The sequence below is a fragment of the Erpetoichthys calabaricus genome, chromosome 13 (assembly GCF_900747795.2).
Source record: "Erpetoichthys calabaricus chromosome 13, fErpCal1.3, whole genome shotgun sequence".
Taxonomy (NCBI): Eukaryota; Metazoa; Chordata; class Cladistia; order Polypteriformes; family Polypteridae; genus Erpetoichthys; species Erpetoichthys calabaricus.
Genome location: NC_041406.2, coordinates 84,070,892 through 84,087,719, shown reverse-complemented (window position 1 = coordinate 84,087,719; position 16,828 = coordinate 84,070,892). Strand labels below are relative to the sequence as shown.

General features: G+C 45.0%; 1 protein-coding gene across 2 annotated transcripts in view; it reads left to right on the top strand.

Moving 5' to 3' along the window:
* Positions 1-16,828, top strand: part of kcng2 (potassium voltage-gated channel, subfamily G, member 2) — a 154,759-nt gene that overhangs the window by 6,555 nt on the left and 131,376 nt on the right. The gene's annotated exons all lie outside the window — the stretch shown is intronic.

The window sequence follows — 16,828 nt, the reverse complement described above, 5'->3', positions numbered from 1 at the left end:
TTTGCTCACAAGTGAGGGAAGCAGGGAACGAGAGATCGAGGAGCAGATCAGGACAGCATCTGCAGTTTGGTGAATACTGAACCGGTCATTCAAGGTGAGGAGAGAGAGGACAGGAAGAACTGGATGAGGCATACAAGCGGCAGGAATGAACTTCCTTCGTAGGGCATCTGGGCTCAGCCTTCGAGATGGGTTGAGGAGCTCAAAGTAGAACTGCTGCTCCTCCGCGTCAAAAGGAGCCAAGTCAGGTGGTGCTGGAATCTGATTTGAACGCCTCCTTGGAGACTGGTGTTATTGGGAGGGAGACTTAAGGGACACTCTACTTGACTTTATTACCCTTCTCCGTTTACTTCTCTGTCAAGATGCTCATGTAACCTGTATGTGTGTGAGAGACCATCAATTATGTTGTCTGTTAGGCTTTCTTTCTCTGAATTCAATGTCGTAATCTTCATTATTTATTTATCTGGTTTGTACAACGCTATATACTGTATACCCTGCCATTCTTTCTTATATTCTGTAAGTGCCTTGAGCATGGGAAAGGCGCTATATAAATGTAGTATTATTATTATTATTATTGTTCCAACTGACCTGGGAGCGCCTCTATAGACCTCTGGAAGAACTGGCAAGGAAAAGCGAGATCGGCGCATCTTCGGTTAGATTGCTGCCCTCACACCCCCAACTGGATAAGAGGTTGGAAATGGAGAATGGATAGGAAATGCATCAACAATATGGCAGATAATAACTCAAGAACAACAAATATCACAAAATACATAAAAACGTGTAAGGCCATAGTGAAGTTACTTAGACGTGAGCAATCAGGTGCATCCCAGAAGTTAAGGACATGTCCTACTCGGCCAGACTCGGGGAATAAAACCTGTGGAAGCCATGTGGAGACCTAAACCAGATCTGATAAAGCAGATCCAATAGAATTCCATCGACTAAATGGTGAATCACACACTTGAGGACACCAGCGGAAATTAAGGGGACGACCATTTAGGACTGAAACCAGGAAGCAGCTCATTACACAAAGAGGTGTAGGACTCTTTGGGAACTACCAAGATGGGGAATTGAAGCAGAAACCTTGAGAACTTTGAAGTGTCTGGATAGAGAGAGAGATAGATAGATAGATACTTTATTAATCCCAAGGGGAAATTCACATACTCTAGCAGCAGCATACTGATAACAATGCAGGTATACAGACAGACAGTAACTTTGTATAATGTTAATGTTTACCCCCCCGGGTGGAATTGAAGAGTCACATAGTGTGGTGTATGAATGATCTCCTCAGTCTGTCAGTGGAGCAGGATGGTGACAGCAGTCTGTCTCTGAAGCTGCTCCTCTGTCTGGAGATGATCCTGTTCAGTGGATGCAGTGGATTCTCCATAATTGACAGGAGCCTGCTCCGCGCCCGTCGCTCTGCCACGGATGTCAAACTGTCCAGCTCCGTGCCTACAATAGAGCCTGCCTTCCTCACCAGTTTGTCCAGGTGTGAGGCGTCCCTCTTCTTAATGCTGCCTCCCCAGCACACCACTGCGTAGAAGAGGGCGCTCGCCACATCCGTCTGATAGAACATCTGCAGCATCTTATTACAGATGTTGAAGGACCCCAGCCTTCTATGGAAGTATAGTCGGCTCTGTCCTCTCTTGCACAGAGCATCATGAGATGAGACATTGGGACAGCTTAGCTATTAAATACACAAACGAGCCTGATGCCCTCCATGTTCTCCACACCTCTGTCAAATCTCTCGTGTAATACCACAACCCTGCTGCATTTTCCCCTCCATCACTCACTTATAAAGACCCCCACATCAGAAAATGGTAAAACGCTAATATAGCGGCTTCAGCCCCTTTCCCTTTCTTCACACTTTACTGTGTTGTACATTTTATTTTAAATGGGTACATTTGCCATTTTTTTGCCCATCAATCTACACTCATAATGGCAAAGTGAGTTCATGTTTGTAAATTTTTTAGAAACCAAAAACTGAAATCTCTCCTTCATAGAAGTATTCAGACCTTCAATTCAATACTTTGTAGAAGGGGCGGCACAGTGGCGCAGTGGGTAACGCTGCTGCCTCGCAGTTAGGAGACCCGGGTCCACTTCCCAGGTCCTCCCTGTGTGGAGTCTGCATGTTCTCCCCGTGTCTGCGTGGGTTTCCTCCTGCAGTCCAGAGACATGCAGGTTAGGTGTATAGTTTAATATTTAATATCAGTATGCTGCTGCTGGAGTATGTGAATTTCCCTTTGGGATTAATAAAGTATCTATCTATCTATTGGCGGTCCTAAATGGTTGTGTGTGTGTGCGTGTGTGTGCGTGTGTGTGCGTGTGTGTGTGTGTGTGTGTGTGTGTCTGCGGTGGGCTAGCGCCCTGCCCAGGGTTTGTTCCTGCCTTGCGCCCTGTGTTGGCTGGATATAGCGGGTTGGACAATGACTGACTGACTGACTGACTGACTTTGTAGAAGCCCCTTTAGCAGCGATTTACAGCTTTCAGTCTTCTTAGTTAGTCGTGGAGAGCTTTGCACACCTGGATTTGGACGGTTTATCCCATTCTTTTCTTTCTGGCAGATCCTCTCAAGCTCCGTTAGATTGGATGGGAAGCGTCTGTAACCGGCCATCTTCAGGTCTGGGCTGTAGCTGTGGCTGTGCCCCTCAAGGACTCTCTGATTTGTCCTGAAGCCACTCCAGCCTCGTCCTGACTGTATGACTCGGGTCGTCATTGTGCTGAAAGGTGAACCATTGCCTCGGTCTGAGGGGGCGTGCCACTCCTTGTAGTTTTAGCCCGATGCTGCTTCTAATTTTCTGCTGGTTGCACTTCAGGGGCTCCTGTTGAGCTGCATGTGTTTCGGGATGTGGAAGGAAATTGCAGAGAAGCCCCTCAAAGAAGAACAGTGAAGACTTTGAGAGTTTACGGAAGCAGAGCAGTCAAACCACACATAAAGTAAATGTGCATATTTGGTCATTTTAAGAGACTATCAAGTAAATACATTCAGTGTACACTGCTAGGGTGGCGCAGAGGGTGGTGTTGCCAACGCGCGAATCTAATGCCAAAATGCTAAATTTCCCTCTGGGGACAAATAAAGATCTATCTACATCACTGTACACTGCCTTTCACATCTACCTATCTATGAATTATATAGTATATTTTTCGTTTAGGGGCATGGTGGGTAGCGGGTTCGCTTCTCGCTTCTTGCATGTTCTCCCCCTGTCTGCGTGGGTTTCCTCCGGGTACTCCAGTTTCTTCCCACAGTTCAAAGACATGCAGGTTAGGTGCATTGGCGATTCTAAATTGTGTGCTTTGTGTGTGTGTGCCCTGTGGTGGGCAGGCACCCTGCCCGGGGTTTGTTTCCTGCCTTGCGCCCTGTGTTGGCTGGGATTGGCTCCAGCAGACCCCCGTGACCCTGTGGTTAGGATATAGCAGATTGGATGATGGATGGATTTTTCTTTTATCTCTCTACCTATTAGATAGATAGAAGTGAAAGGCACTATATATTATATAGTGCCTTTCATATCTATAAGTTTATCACCTTGGGTTTGAACCCCATTAAACAAATCGGCCATTCCAAACTGGACGCTGTTTGGACTTTTCGCTTTTATATGCTGCCAGATTAGGCTCCACAACCCCCCACCATGACCCTACATTAAGCGGCCCCGAGGATTTTAAATTCTACAGTAATAACAGTTTTGGATAGATGACTTGGGTGACCAGCTGTGCTGCGGTTGCGTGTGGTAAACACATTTCACGCCTTGATTTCTGCTTAAGCACTTCAAAGTCACTGAATGTGCATTTTGCAGCATTTTAATGGATGTGTGCCTGTCATGATTTACTCATACACAGATGTCTAAGAGCCGAGAGCAACTTTTTCCATGTGCTCAGATTTCAAATCCTGGAAAAAAAATACAACCAGAAAAAATTGAAATATCATTTGTCAGAATAAGAGAACACCCCAACCTCCACGCCGCCTCGGCATTTTCTGTTACACAAGGAAAACAAAACAGCAGCATGTGCTTTGTATAGCGCCTTTCAACAGCTACTGCCTCCCCAATGCTCTTTATTATTTCTTTGGCAATTTACAACATTTGATGCACGTTTTGGTTTCATTTCTTTTGCTTTACCAACTGGAGCACAGGCAGGTGAAGTGACCTGCTGAGGGTGACACAGTGTCGGTGGTGGGACGTGAACCCACAGGTTAAAACCTTTACCACCCTGCCTTCCTGTTCATAAGGACGTCACCACTGGAACAGGCCTCCCCCCATTAATAAAATGATCTTAAGCTTACTATTCCCAGAAATAATATTTTGTGCAAGTAACTTGACATGGTGGGTCCGCCATTCCTTATTAGTTTCATTTTCTCGTAAAGAAGTTTTGGGCTCCCGTCTCCAGCCTGACTCGGGGACAGTTCTTGGACAATGAGGCCATCAGACAGCATCGGCCTTTGAAGATGACAAACCGCAACTGGAGTAAAAAAAAAAAAAAAACCTTATCAAACGGGACGAGTCCAGTTCTGGGCTTGAGGCAGGAATCGAACGTGGCCGGGACGCCATTCAGTGGCAGAGCTCGATCAGGGAACCACAGCCAAAGACACGTGTCCTTAGCATGTGGGGGTCAACATCAGAGTGCATGGAGAAAACATGGGGGGGTACATGCAAAATCCACACAGACCACAGCCTGGCGTGGGATTTGAAACTGGGACCAACACTGCTGTTGGGTGTCATGATGTGTGGCCTCCTGTCTGCCTGTTACTGTATATGCATCAATCTATCTGGTGTATATAGTGCCTTACTTTTATTTGTCTTATATAGTGCCTTTTATATCTGTTATATAGTGCTTTTCATATCTGGATACACACACACATACATACAGTGTGACTAATATATAATACTAGCCCACCCGCGGCATAGCAGACGCCACATAATCAGGCCGCTTTTTTAATGATTTTTAAGCACAGGGAAAATAACATTTGAAAAATCCGTAATTTAATAAACCACCAAGAAAAGTAACATTGCAACAATGCACGGTACGAACCAACATGCAATTGTCCGTGACTGAAAACTGGAGGACCGCCGTCGCGCCTTCTCCTCCCACTCGGGCGCGGAGGGTGGAACGGGAGGACAGGGGGAGGACGCCCATTCTGCCCCCTCTGTCATGCTAGTCTGATGATTTCTCGTTCAGTATGCACTGCCTGCTCATGTGCCCACCCCCAACTCGTCACCTGAGTTGTTTTCGTCTTTGCAGTCTACATGCACCTGTGAGTCACTTTGACTGTTCATTTTCCAAACAGTGCCTCATTCGCTTTTGTCTCTGGTACATCTCAAATGCACCTCTGCGCCACATAGACTTTTCATTGTTCTTTGCAGTTCTGGCTGCTTTTCTATATATAATCCACCAAGTCACCCGACCATGGTAGTAGTGGGGGGGGGGGGGGGGTGTACAAAGGGCAGGGATGTAATCAGTGCGAGTGTATGAGCCGCACTTACTGGGAGTTCCTCGTTCGTGGGGAACAATTGCAAGCCCCGGTTTCCAGCACAAATGAGGTTCAACGGCTCACCCACACCTCTCTGCGCCGGGTAGACACACGTTGATCCATTCAGTGTAGCACGCGTGCAGTTACCTGATGCAGGAATCTGTATAACATTGAAAGAAGTGTTGTTTCCATGAAAAACATTTGAAGTGGTAGCCATGGAGGGCAAATGAACAGTCAACGTGGCTCACAGCTGGATTTGGACCACAGCATAGACCAAAGCGAGTGAGTATGTGTTTGATGAGCTGTTCGAGTTGGTGGGTAGGGCTTTGAGGTGCGTTCCCTATCATGTGGGAGGAGGGGTAGAGTTTCTGGGTGGGGCTTCGTTGTTTCTTTCCCATGGTTTTCGATGGTGGACGCAGTCGGGTGTCGTAACCGAAAAGAATAATGAAAAGTCAACGTGGCTCAGAAGTGTATGTGGACTCCTAGCACAGACAAAATCGACTTACGGGGTGGTCGTTAAGTTGTTGCGTCCGGGCACATGAGCAGGCAGTGTGAATGCCTAGAGAGCGAGGGTGGATGTGGGCCGGGGAATAAGGAGTGTTGGTGGGCGGGGAAACGTTTTCCGTGCTCCTGCAGGACCATCTAAGAAGACGCATGTTTGTCGCGGATGCGAATTGCTGTATGTAGCGTGTAAAACAGTTTGCGATGGTGCACGCGGTCGTGCATCATAACCAAAAAGTCAACGCGGCTCAGAGGTGCATGTGGACTGTAGCTCAAACGAACATAAATGATGGCGTGTTTTCCTAGGCGTCGCGTCCAAGTTGGTGGGCATGGCTCTGCGAGATGTCGTCGTATCCAATGGTCTTAGAGTTGGTGGGTGTGGCTGTCTTGCGTTACTTCCATGGGTGGCTACTTGTCGACGGCTTAGTGAATTATATACGGTGGGCGTGGCTGTCTTGCGTGCTTTCCATGGGTGGCTACTTGTCGTCGGCTTAGTGAATTATATATATAGATACTGTAATATATTGTAAGAAAAGGTGTTATATTGACACGGAGGCATGTGCAAAACAAATAAACTATTTTCTTCAACTGGAGGGCATGTCTTCCACATAATCCCTCCAGCCACAACACAATCCCAAACATAGTACACCAAGCAATCACCACAAAACACTCTCTTCTTCCACCACCACTCCTCAGCAAGCTTTGACCTCCTCCTCCCGACTCTGGCCTCTGAGTGGTGGTCGCTGACTCCTTTTATAGTTCACTCTGAAGTTCTCCAGGTGTTTGTTCGCCGAGTTCCGGCTGCACTTCCGGGTGTGACGAATATGCTGCCCATGCGGGCTCGGCAGTCCCAGGTACAGCACCCCCTGGCGGGACCCAACAGGGCTGCACCCAACTCCAAGTCCCATGGAGCCCTGTGGGAATCCGAGGCAAGGCTCCAACCCAGGGGGGCGGCCATCTAGCGTCCGGGAGAGGTATTGCACTGTCCTGCCACAATATATATAATATATATGTATGTATATATGTATGTATACACATATATATATATAATGTGTGTGTGTGTGTGTGTGTATGTGTATATATATATAAATATAATAAACAGACATAAAGGGCACTTTATAATATATATCTGTTAACATCTATTTAGGGTAATGTTGCTTTGTTTTTGGATTATTCTTCTATGGTTTTGTTTCAGTCTCGTTGTACTGACTGCACTGAGTGACGACAAAGTCAGAAAATTGGCCAAAGTCGCCAAGAACGTGAAATCAAAATCCTACTAAAGGTGACCAAATGAGAGAGTCTGAAGCCACAAGAGTGAGCAAACCTGACCCAAAAGACACAAGTCTGAGTCGATTTCGAAGCGCATCGTCACCAGAAAGGCCTGGTCTGGTTGGACGGTAATATCTCCCTCTACTGGGCATTTTTGGATGTTTTTGGGACTAAAAGGATGAGTTCTTTTTTTTTTTTTTTTTTTTTTAAATTCAAACTGTTTTCTTCACAAACACGGTATATGTGCATTTGCTGTGTGAGACTGCATTATAAAGTTAAGTATTTTCGATAAATTAAACAAATATATATTTTGCCCTGCACAGGAGATTTGCAATGGAGCCTATGGGGCATGGAAAACAAATGGAGAGTTAAAAGCTTAAAAACTTAGAGGGAATGTTTTGTATATCAACTTATTGCTAAGTTTCTGACACATGTTTGTTATAACAAATGGGGTCTGGAAATAATCATTGTTATTGCATATTCCTGGTGCTATTTATTGCCCACCAGTGGAGTGAAAGGCTATTGCAGAAGAAGACAAGTGGTGAGCTCTCCTGCACGGCTGGTCTTCTTCTAAACTGTCTGAATCTCATAATATTGGTGTTTTTTTTGTTAGAAATTACTTATATAAATTATTTTACAATGTGTCTGTGTGTATTTGCAAGGCATGAATCGGTACTCGACAACAATCTTGGCTTGAGGAAAGGACGTGTTTGGTGAGTTTTAAGCTTTTTCTCCATATGCCATGTCCTCCATTATAAAACCCCATAAAAAACACTAAACATTAGAACACAATTTCATGTGGCCAATGCTCATCTGCCATGTTGATAAAGAAATAACTTTGACTTGGAGGGAGGATATCAAACTTATCCTATAATGTGCTTGGGAACCCTTGAGCTCCTAACAGTCTGAGGTAGAAGAGCAGTGTGTCTCGTCTCAACAACATTTATTTCTACAACATGTTTTCATACAAATGCTTTTAGCTGAAAGTGCTTTACAAGATGAAAAAAGAAAAAATATAAAAATAAAGTTAGGTGATGCTCATTAACAAAGAATAAAGTAAGGTCTGATGGCCAGGAGGACAGAAAAAAACAAAAAAAAATAACATCTGCAGGGGTTCCAAAGCCACGAGACCACCCAGCCCCCTAACTTCGATGATCTTAATCTGTCCTCATTGTCTTCAGGCTTCATGTGGAAGAATTAGAGGATGATGATGGTCATGTGGACCTCTGGCCTTCAATCCATCAATGTAGGGACTGCATGGTGCCCTGATCAGGTGGTGGTGGCACAGAAAACCAGAAAGAACAGCAGAGAAAGTAGGGGTTAGTATGCATTGCAGAGTGATGAAGAAAACGATAATTAAATCCATATGCAGAATATCAGAGTTGCACTAAAATTAAGCTATGAGAACCATGTGACGGGATTTTAGCATTTTTGTTAAAGTGCTCGATACGAATCCCAGCATTGAGAGGACGGGCGTCTGCCACAGCCTCCTCCCTACAGTACATAAATAGATGAAGTGAAGAAAATGAGTCGGCTCTATGGTCAGGGTGAAGGTGTCTGTCAAGTATCCAGTAATAACCGGTTTGACCGAGTGAGCCCTGTTTCGACGTCCTCCCGTTTCTTCTGACGGCCCACCCAACTCTTTATGACTCGTTAACTTCGGACACGTTACCCGACTATAAGAGTCGCCTGGCAGGGGAAGCGAGACGCTGATCTTCTGTTGCCACCTGACAAGAAGTCTAGAAGTCACAAATGTAAAGTGCCGCGGCGGCAGCGGTGCCCACATAGTAGAATTCCTCGGTTACTTGGCACCTCGGGTAGCACAGCCAGTGACGGCACGTGTGGCCATTATAGCAATAAAGGGAAAGCTGCATAATTGAATCATTTAATTTGATTATTCAATGAACTTTAACGACTTCTTGTGCCTTTTTAAAAATGACTTGCGTGTGAGGCTTTAGTGTAAATAACAGGCGGTAATAAAAGAAATAACTCGGTGCCCTGTGTGATTTAAATGGCTCTGTTTAAAATGGAATGATAAATACAAATGCAAATTTCCTAAAGAATGGATCCGAGCACAAAGCAGCACAATGCACTTCAGCCTGAAAAGTGGTATTGCATACATTAAGTAATTTGCCACTTGGAGTCACAACAAATCAGCGTCGAGGCTTTTCTGAAGGGAAAAAAATAAAATAAAATAATAATATCCTAAGGGGAAGCTTGCAGGAGATGAATGCACCAACTTTGAATGGCCTTTTCTCATTCTAACAAAAAAGATGTATAAGCAGGGGAATTGTGGAAAAAAATGGCAAAGAGGCGAACGGCAGGCAGGAGATCTGGAGGGATCTGGCATGGGGTGTCAGAGCCGACACGTTACCTTCGGATTCTGCAGACTGATTTAAACCGTCAGTGGTGCCCTTGTCTTGTTTAAATGAACACCAACAACGTGGCTGATTTATCTTTTACATTTGATTGTAAGCATGGAGTGACAGTTGGCGTTGTGGCTCAGTGGTTCGCTCACCAGCCTCGCAGCTCCATCACAGGTGGCATCAGATCCAGGTGGCATGTTCTCCCTGTGTCTCGCTCCATAAAGACGAGCATGTCGGCCGAATTAGCAAATCATTTGAGTGAGTGTGCCCTGAGACTGACTGGCACCCCGTCCAGAGGTGGACTTAGGGGGACTTCATAATGGAGAAAGAGTTCAGTGTGTGGAAAGTGATATTCTTATGCTTTACGTGAGAATGCGCCTTGAGAAAGGTGCGCTATAAAGTAAAGTTTGACTCTTTGATTGATATTTGTAGCTTTGTACTGAATTGCACTTGACTGATGTGCTCCTTTGGACGTCTGTTGTATAAAATCTGTCGGATCTACTCCTGAAGTCCTCCTAGCGTGTGCTTTGTAAAAGGTGCTATATACAATAAAGCAATTTGTCTTAAGGGTTACAAATACGATTTAAGTTGAATCACATTTTATTTTATATAGTGCCTTTCACAAAACCCATACTAGGACTTCAAAGGAAGATCTGACCAGTTTTACAGAGCAGATGTAAGCAGATACTGTAATGGGGCTCAGTTTGTATACCGCCTTAGTCATCAAGACAAAACCCCTTTTGGCCTCGTTTTTGTCCTTGTTTTCCTGTATCTTGCTGTTTTTGCAGTTTATATAAAGAAAGAAACTTGGTTGTGTTGTCCTAAAAGCCAGAGGTGTGTGGTTTTCCTCTTCCTTGAAGGGCATTTTTGAGTATTTTGTCCTTTTTTTTGTTTTTTATAAGCCTGTGCTGCATTTTGGGCCTGAGTGGGCCTGGGTACCTGTATGTTGAGTTTGGGTCCTGGCTGCCTGAGCTGAGGTCTGTTCATCGGTTTGACTCGGTGAAGTTCCAGTCCTGGCTGGTGCTTTTTTGGAATAAAGATGTAGAAAAATCAACACCATTACAGTATAATCCAACTTTACAAATCACTATTTTATATAGTGCCTTTCACAAAGAACATACTAGGAAGACTTCAGAGGTAAATCTGACACATTTTACACAGCAGATATATTGTAATGGAGCTTGATGTGTATACCTCTGTATTCATTACGATTAACCACTTTATTTTACTCTATATAGTGCCTTTCACGAAGCACATACTAGGGGGACTTTAGAAGTAAATCTGACAGATTTGTGCTGCTGTGATAGGCTCCCTCCTCTGAGGACCCTAAATTGGACTAAGTGAATTCAAAGATGGATGGATGGGCGGACGGACGCTCCCGTCGAGCTTCAGTTCCTGCCTTTTGCCCAGTGCTTGCAGGTAGGCTCTGGCTTCCTAATACTCCTGTAAAGATATAAGCTTGTTAAAGCTTCTGAAAACTGATATTTATTAAACAGTAAAATTCATCAACATTACATGACCTCAAAAGCGATTCACTCCTCGGTGTTCCATTTGAAGAACTAAAGGCTGAAAAGTCACTTAAGGGGAAGCCCGTTTTTATTATATTTCTAATACAGTGATTTCCGTCCGTGCGATCTTACTGATCTTTTTATTATACTTCCTTTTCTTACTTAAAACCACATGAATATGTGCGTCCAGCCGCCCACTTCTGACCCACTTATCCGGCGGAGAGTCACACGGATCCGCTTTCAACTCGGGTACCTGAAGTGGACAGGGCGCCAGGCTCACACACTAGCGCATGCGCACACTATTGTTATGCCGTGCTCGCCTCACGTGCGCGTCTGCGGGAGTTGGGAGCACAAGAGGAGGGTCCGGAGGGGGAAAAAAAATGACCACCAACACTGGGGAAATCGGACGGGTGGCGTGACTGTGGAGGACAAGTGGAGTAATGGGTTCGGAAAAAGCATCGTGTGAAAACATCCTGGCACCCTACGTGTGTGCTTGTTTCTTAGTGCTTGGGCTGTTTCTGTCTGTCAAATGATTTATTTTTTTAACACGCTATGCATATATGTCATATTGGTTATTAAATTATCACTTTATAGCTCCTCACTTGTGGTGATCAACTTTTCAAAATAGCCCCCCAACCTGACGTTCCTAGATTATATTGAAGTCACTTTGGGTAAAAGCGTCTGCTAAGCAATGAAATATAAATATTATTTTTAAATGCAGTGCGAAGTTTTGTGGGTATGGTTTATTAAATGGAATGTCGTGCCTTATTTCAGTTTTTATATTACCTGTAATTAAATATGTACAGCCTATTAATTGAGTCAAAGGCGCCAACTGGAAGCAGAGCGATTCCATAAGAGTTTTAAAGAACCATCCTATGACGATACGGTACCAGAAAAAAACGCTATTTATTTAGACCTGTAACATTTTCCATAAATATATGATAATATATTTATGAAATGCCACTGGGCTCCTGATTTTAAAAGGACTCTGGCTGCACGAAGGCTAAGTTCATGCAGATTTTCTTGATCTGTCAGTATGCTGTTAGGTAGCCTGCTATACCTTCATAAAGATCAGCAACCTAATGATGATAAGTGAAATATAATAAATGTAACACAGCCCGGGCCTCGAACCTTAAACAACAGATGGAACGTCACACTGCAATGGTGCTTGGCTTGAGCACCTCCTTATTACATCTGTGGGGTCAAATGTGTCACAGTCCCCGAGGTTCGTGCTTTGGGAAAGGCACTATATACATTACAGTGTGATGTTTGTAATGGTGCTTCATGTGAACGCCTCGTTATTACATCTGTGTGTCAAATCTGTCGGCTCTCCTTGCCACACACGCCATTGTATTCTCTGTGATGGGCTGTCGCCCCGTCCAGGGGTTGTTCCTGCCATGCCCTCGATGTCTGCCGAGTCAAAACCCCGCTCTGGAAACGCAGGTTTAGAAAATGGAGTGGAGGGGAGAGGTGGGGTGGGTGGACCCATCAAAGCACAAAGAACCGATGTCACATGCAGAGAACCCCTCGCCAAAGGTTCTTTGTCAAGCAACGGTTATAAGGAATCGCACAACCCAATTAAAAAAAAAAAAAAAAAACTTATTTGGAAGAGTGAAAGGGGCTATATAACTAGAAATTGACCGGAACTTAATTTCCCATCAAGACTTACTCTAATTAAGTTAGGAAAATGAATCGAAAAGAGTCCATTTCCTGCGATGAGTGATTTTTGCTTTCCATTTTCTCCGCTCCGCCGATGCATTCCCTTCACTTGCCGCGCTGCTTACAGTATGAATCAACGTCCCCTTAAGAAACGAACCATCGGGACCGCCTGGAAGCTTTAAAATGCTGCAGCCTCTCTGACTCTGACAATAACAGCAGAGGACACCGAGAAGAACAGGAAAAGAAAAGAAAATCTAACAAAAGGGAGCTGATTTGAGGAAGAATATGTTTTTATTCCCAAGTAAGTTAATAAGGAATACAGTATGGAGAGAAAAAAAAAGATTTTTAGAATTATCGTTATTACAATAAAAGAAGATGGTGCAGCAACGGCAATATAAATTCTGCTTTAACAGTGTCTTAATTGTTTTTAGCATGGGAAAGGCACTATGTTGTTGTTGTTATTTTTATTATTATTATCATTATGATGTCATTAAACACGTTATTATTCTTAATCATCCATTTTCTTAACTCGCTTATCCAGGGCAGAGTTATTCAATCAAATACCAATAATTTGAGAAGAGCCATGGGTATATTATATTATCCATCCATCCATCCATTTTCCAACCCGCTGAATCCAAACACAGGGTCACGGGGGTCTGCTGGAGCCAATCCCAGCCAACACAGGGCGCAAGGCAGGAAACAAACCCCGAGCAGGGCGCCAGCCCACCGCAGGGCACACACACCCACACACCACACACTAGGGACAATTTAGGATCACCAATACACATAACCTGCATGTCTTTGGATTGTGGGAGGAAGCCCACGCACACACGGGGAGAACATGCAAACTCCACGCAGGGTGGACCCGGGAAGTGAACCCAGGTCTCCTAACTGCGAGGCAGCAGCACTACCGCCGCGCCACTGTGCTGCCCTATCATTTCATATATAATATCATATCTCATCCATCTTCAAAACGTGCTTAGCCAGGGCAAGGCAGCGGGAGCCCATTCTAGCAAGCATCGGGTGCAAGGCAGGAACAACACCTGGGCGGGATGCTAGCCCATTACAATGCACACACACACAGGGCCAAATTTTCATCTCCAGTCTCACTTAACCAAAAAAAGGGACAGGTGGGTATTACTATCCATCCATCCATCCATTTTCTAAATCCGCTTATCCAAAGTTCGAGGGAAGATGGAGCCTTTCCCGGCAAGCACCAGACCCAAAGCATAAACAACACCGAGAGAGTCCATCACAAGACACAGAGACATCAAGGGCCAATTTAGCATCGCCAATCCAAAGAATCAAACCAAACATTACAATAAATATACACATAGGCAAGGCACTATATCGTCACTTTCATGGGGACAATTTAGAATCGCCGAAAAGTAAATCTTTGGGTATATTGAGAGAAAAAGACACAGGGAGAACCAGCATTCTCCAGATGTGGAATTTGATCCCGGGGGCTGCGTCTGTAAGGCAGTTGCCTTGACCCCTAAGCAGCCAGGGGGAAAAAAAGTCTGATTTTATTTGGATTATCCATCCGATGACTATCTTAACCCGCTTATCCAGGGCAGCCTATCCCAGTGATCGTTGGGTGCAAGGTAAGAGTAACTGCTGGACAAGGCGGCACTCTATCACTGGGTGAACATGCGCCCCCACTCTCACACACACACACACACACACACACAGTCGATCCCAAGAGAACTTCAGGAGGACCAACCCTGAACCCAGCCCTAAATACACCACCAACCTCCCATCCCCCTCACCCGGTTCATCGACTGTAAACCCTTCATGAGTGCTAAAGCGAGCGACGCCACTGGTGAACACGCAGATACTTCATTGCTAACCCACCTAACTTGTATGGCTTTGGACTTTGGGAAGAAACCCACACGGAGACGGGGAGAACATGGAAGCTCCACACAGGGAGATCCTCGGACATGAATCCCGATCTCCTTGCTGCAGCGCTACCACTCCGCCACCCAATTATTATTACTGAAATGAGAAGACCATGAAAACATGCAGCTCTGTAGGCGCAGTGTACAAAAAGGCAGTATCTGTCACCTCTTTTCTGTTCTGTAATTTATAAATATTACTGTAAGCAAGTGTCTTAATAATATTACCGTTTGGGGAGTTGAGCTCAATCTTGAGAAGCAGTGAAAGTGATTTATTCTTCCCAAAAGCGACGCCTTTTAATCGATGACATCTGGACTGGTAAATGTTGGCATAATGCTCATATATTAAAAGACACTTTTGTAACGCTTTGGATGTTTCCCTAATTTATTGATGTTTTCCCCCCAATGACAATTACGTTCACACAATAAAAATGGAAGGACAACGCCGCTTTGGTCCGGAATTCAGTTTAGGTTTCGCACTGTAACGATGGTTGACAGTTTACATTAAATAAAAAAATTGAGCGCGATGCGGGCTCCTTGTGTCCCCTAATGTCACAGAGACGTGCGCGTTAGGCTGCTTGGTGTCGAGCCCGGTAAACGTGCGTGTGATTGTGTGGTTAGTGTGTCCCTGAACCTTACGACTTTGATTGGGATAAGCGACGTTTAGAAACGGAAGGGTTCAGGAAATTAGTGAATGGGCGTTGAATGTGTGTTAGGGGATCACGAGAAGCCGAAGCGCCTCCCGGCTGCACCGGATCACACCGAAACGGGACACCACGCAGCAGGGGTGCCCTATTTCAGAAGCCGACCCCCACTTCGCCATAATAGTAGTAGTAATATCCATCCATTCATTCATGTTAACCCTGTTATTAAGGTCAGAATTACAGACTCTCCTTAATATAATTGGAGAGCTGCCCACCCCTTTTCTGATAACCCTTCAATCGAATATCAGTATATTGTGAACTCACGTGACCAGTTCAGGGCCCTGGGACCTTTATAATATAATATAATCCTTCCATTTTCGAAGCCTGCTTATCTAGGGCAGGAGCGTAGGGTAGCTGTAGACCATCCTCAAGCACTGGGTGCTAGGTAAGAACAACGGGGTGCCAGCCCATCGCAGGGCGATGCACGTGCGCGCGCACACACACTAGGGGCAATTTTACATCGACAATCCATCTAACCTGCATTTCTTTATTATTGTTAATGTCTATTGTTTCATTTTCTAAAGCCGCGTATCCAGAGCAGAGTTGCAGGGAAGCTGGAGCCTCTCTCGGGTAAGCACTGGGCTCAACACCTGGGCAGGAGCAAATCCATCACAAGGTGAACACATTCAGACACACACAGATATCAAGGGGCGATTTAGCAATTTAACCAAACCAAACATGAATATAAATATGTAGATATGCATGGCACTATATCCACACTTGTTAGGTGATTCTAAAGTAGCTCCATACAAGTAAATTTTAGGGATATTTAGATAAAAAAGAGCCACGGGGAGAACCTGTAAACTATCCCCCCAGCCCGGGCCCCTCCAGGTAATGTAATCTTTATGTCGAGCCCGGAACCTTCCTTCGTTCGTCATTAAACCGTCCCGCGTAAAACTTCAAAGGGGACCCCCAAGGAACGGCTTATTACATGCCCTCCCACTTTGCAGTTTCTTGCTTCTCCACTGGACGGCACTATACGGCAGGGTAGGGCACTCTCAAACACGCAGGCGCAGTCACTCATTCCGGGCAAGGTTTTGGGGAAGTGGCGGATACATTGAGAAAGCCCCACATAAATGCAGTATTACCTTTATCCAGGGCGACTTACAGCATGTGAGATTCAATTAATTACATTGGAATTGGAGCACAGCCAAGTGAATTGAGTTGCTCAGGGTCACACGGTGTCACGTGTAGGATTTGAGCCCACAACCTCAACCTTTAAACCCCTACTCCAAACTTTTGTTCTTTTTTTTTTGTTCTTTATTTCGTCTTATACGATTTCTCGTATTAGAGATTTGTTTGTTTTCGCATACCCCTTGGGGTCAGAGCGCAGGGTCAGCCATTGTACAGCGCTCCTGGAGCAATTACAGGTTAAGGGTCTTGCTCAAGGGCCCAGCAGAGTAGGATCTCTTTTGGGGATTCGAACCGGCAACCTTCAGGATACCAGCGCAGATCCTTAGCCTCAGAGCCA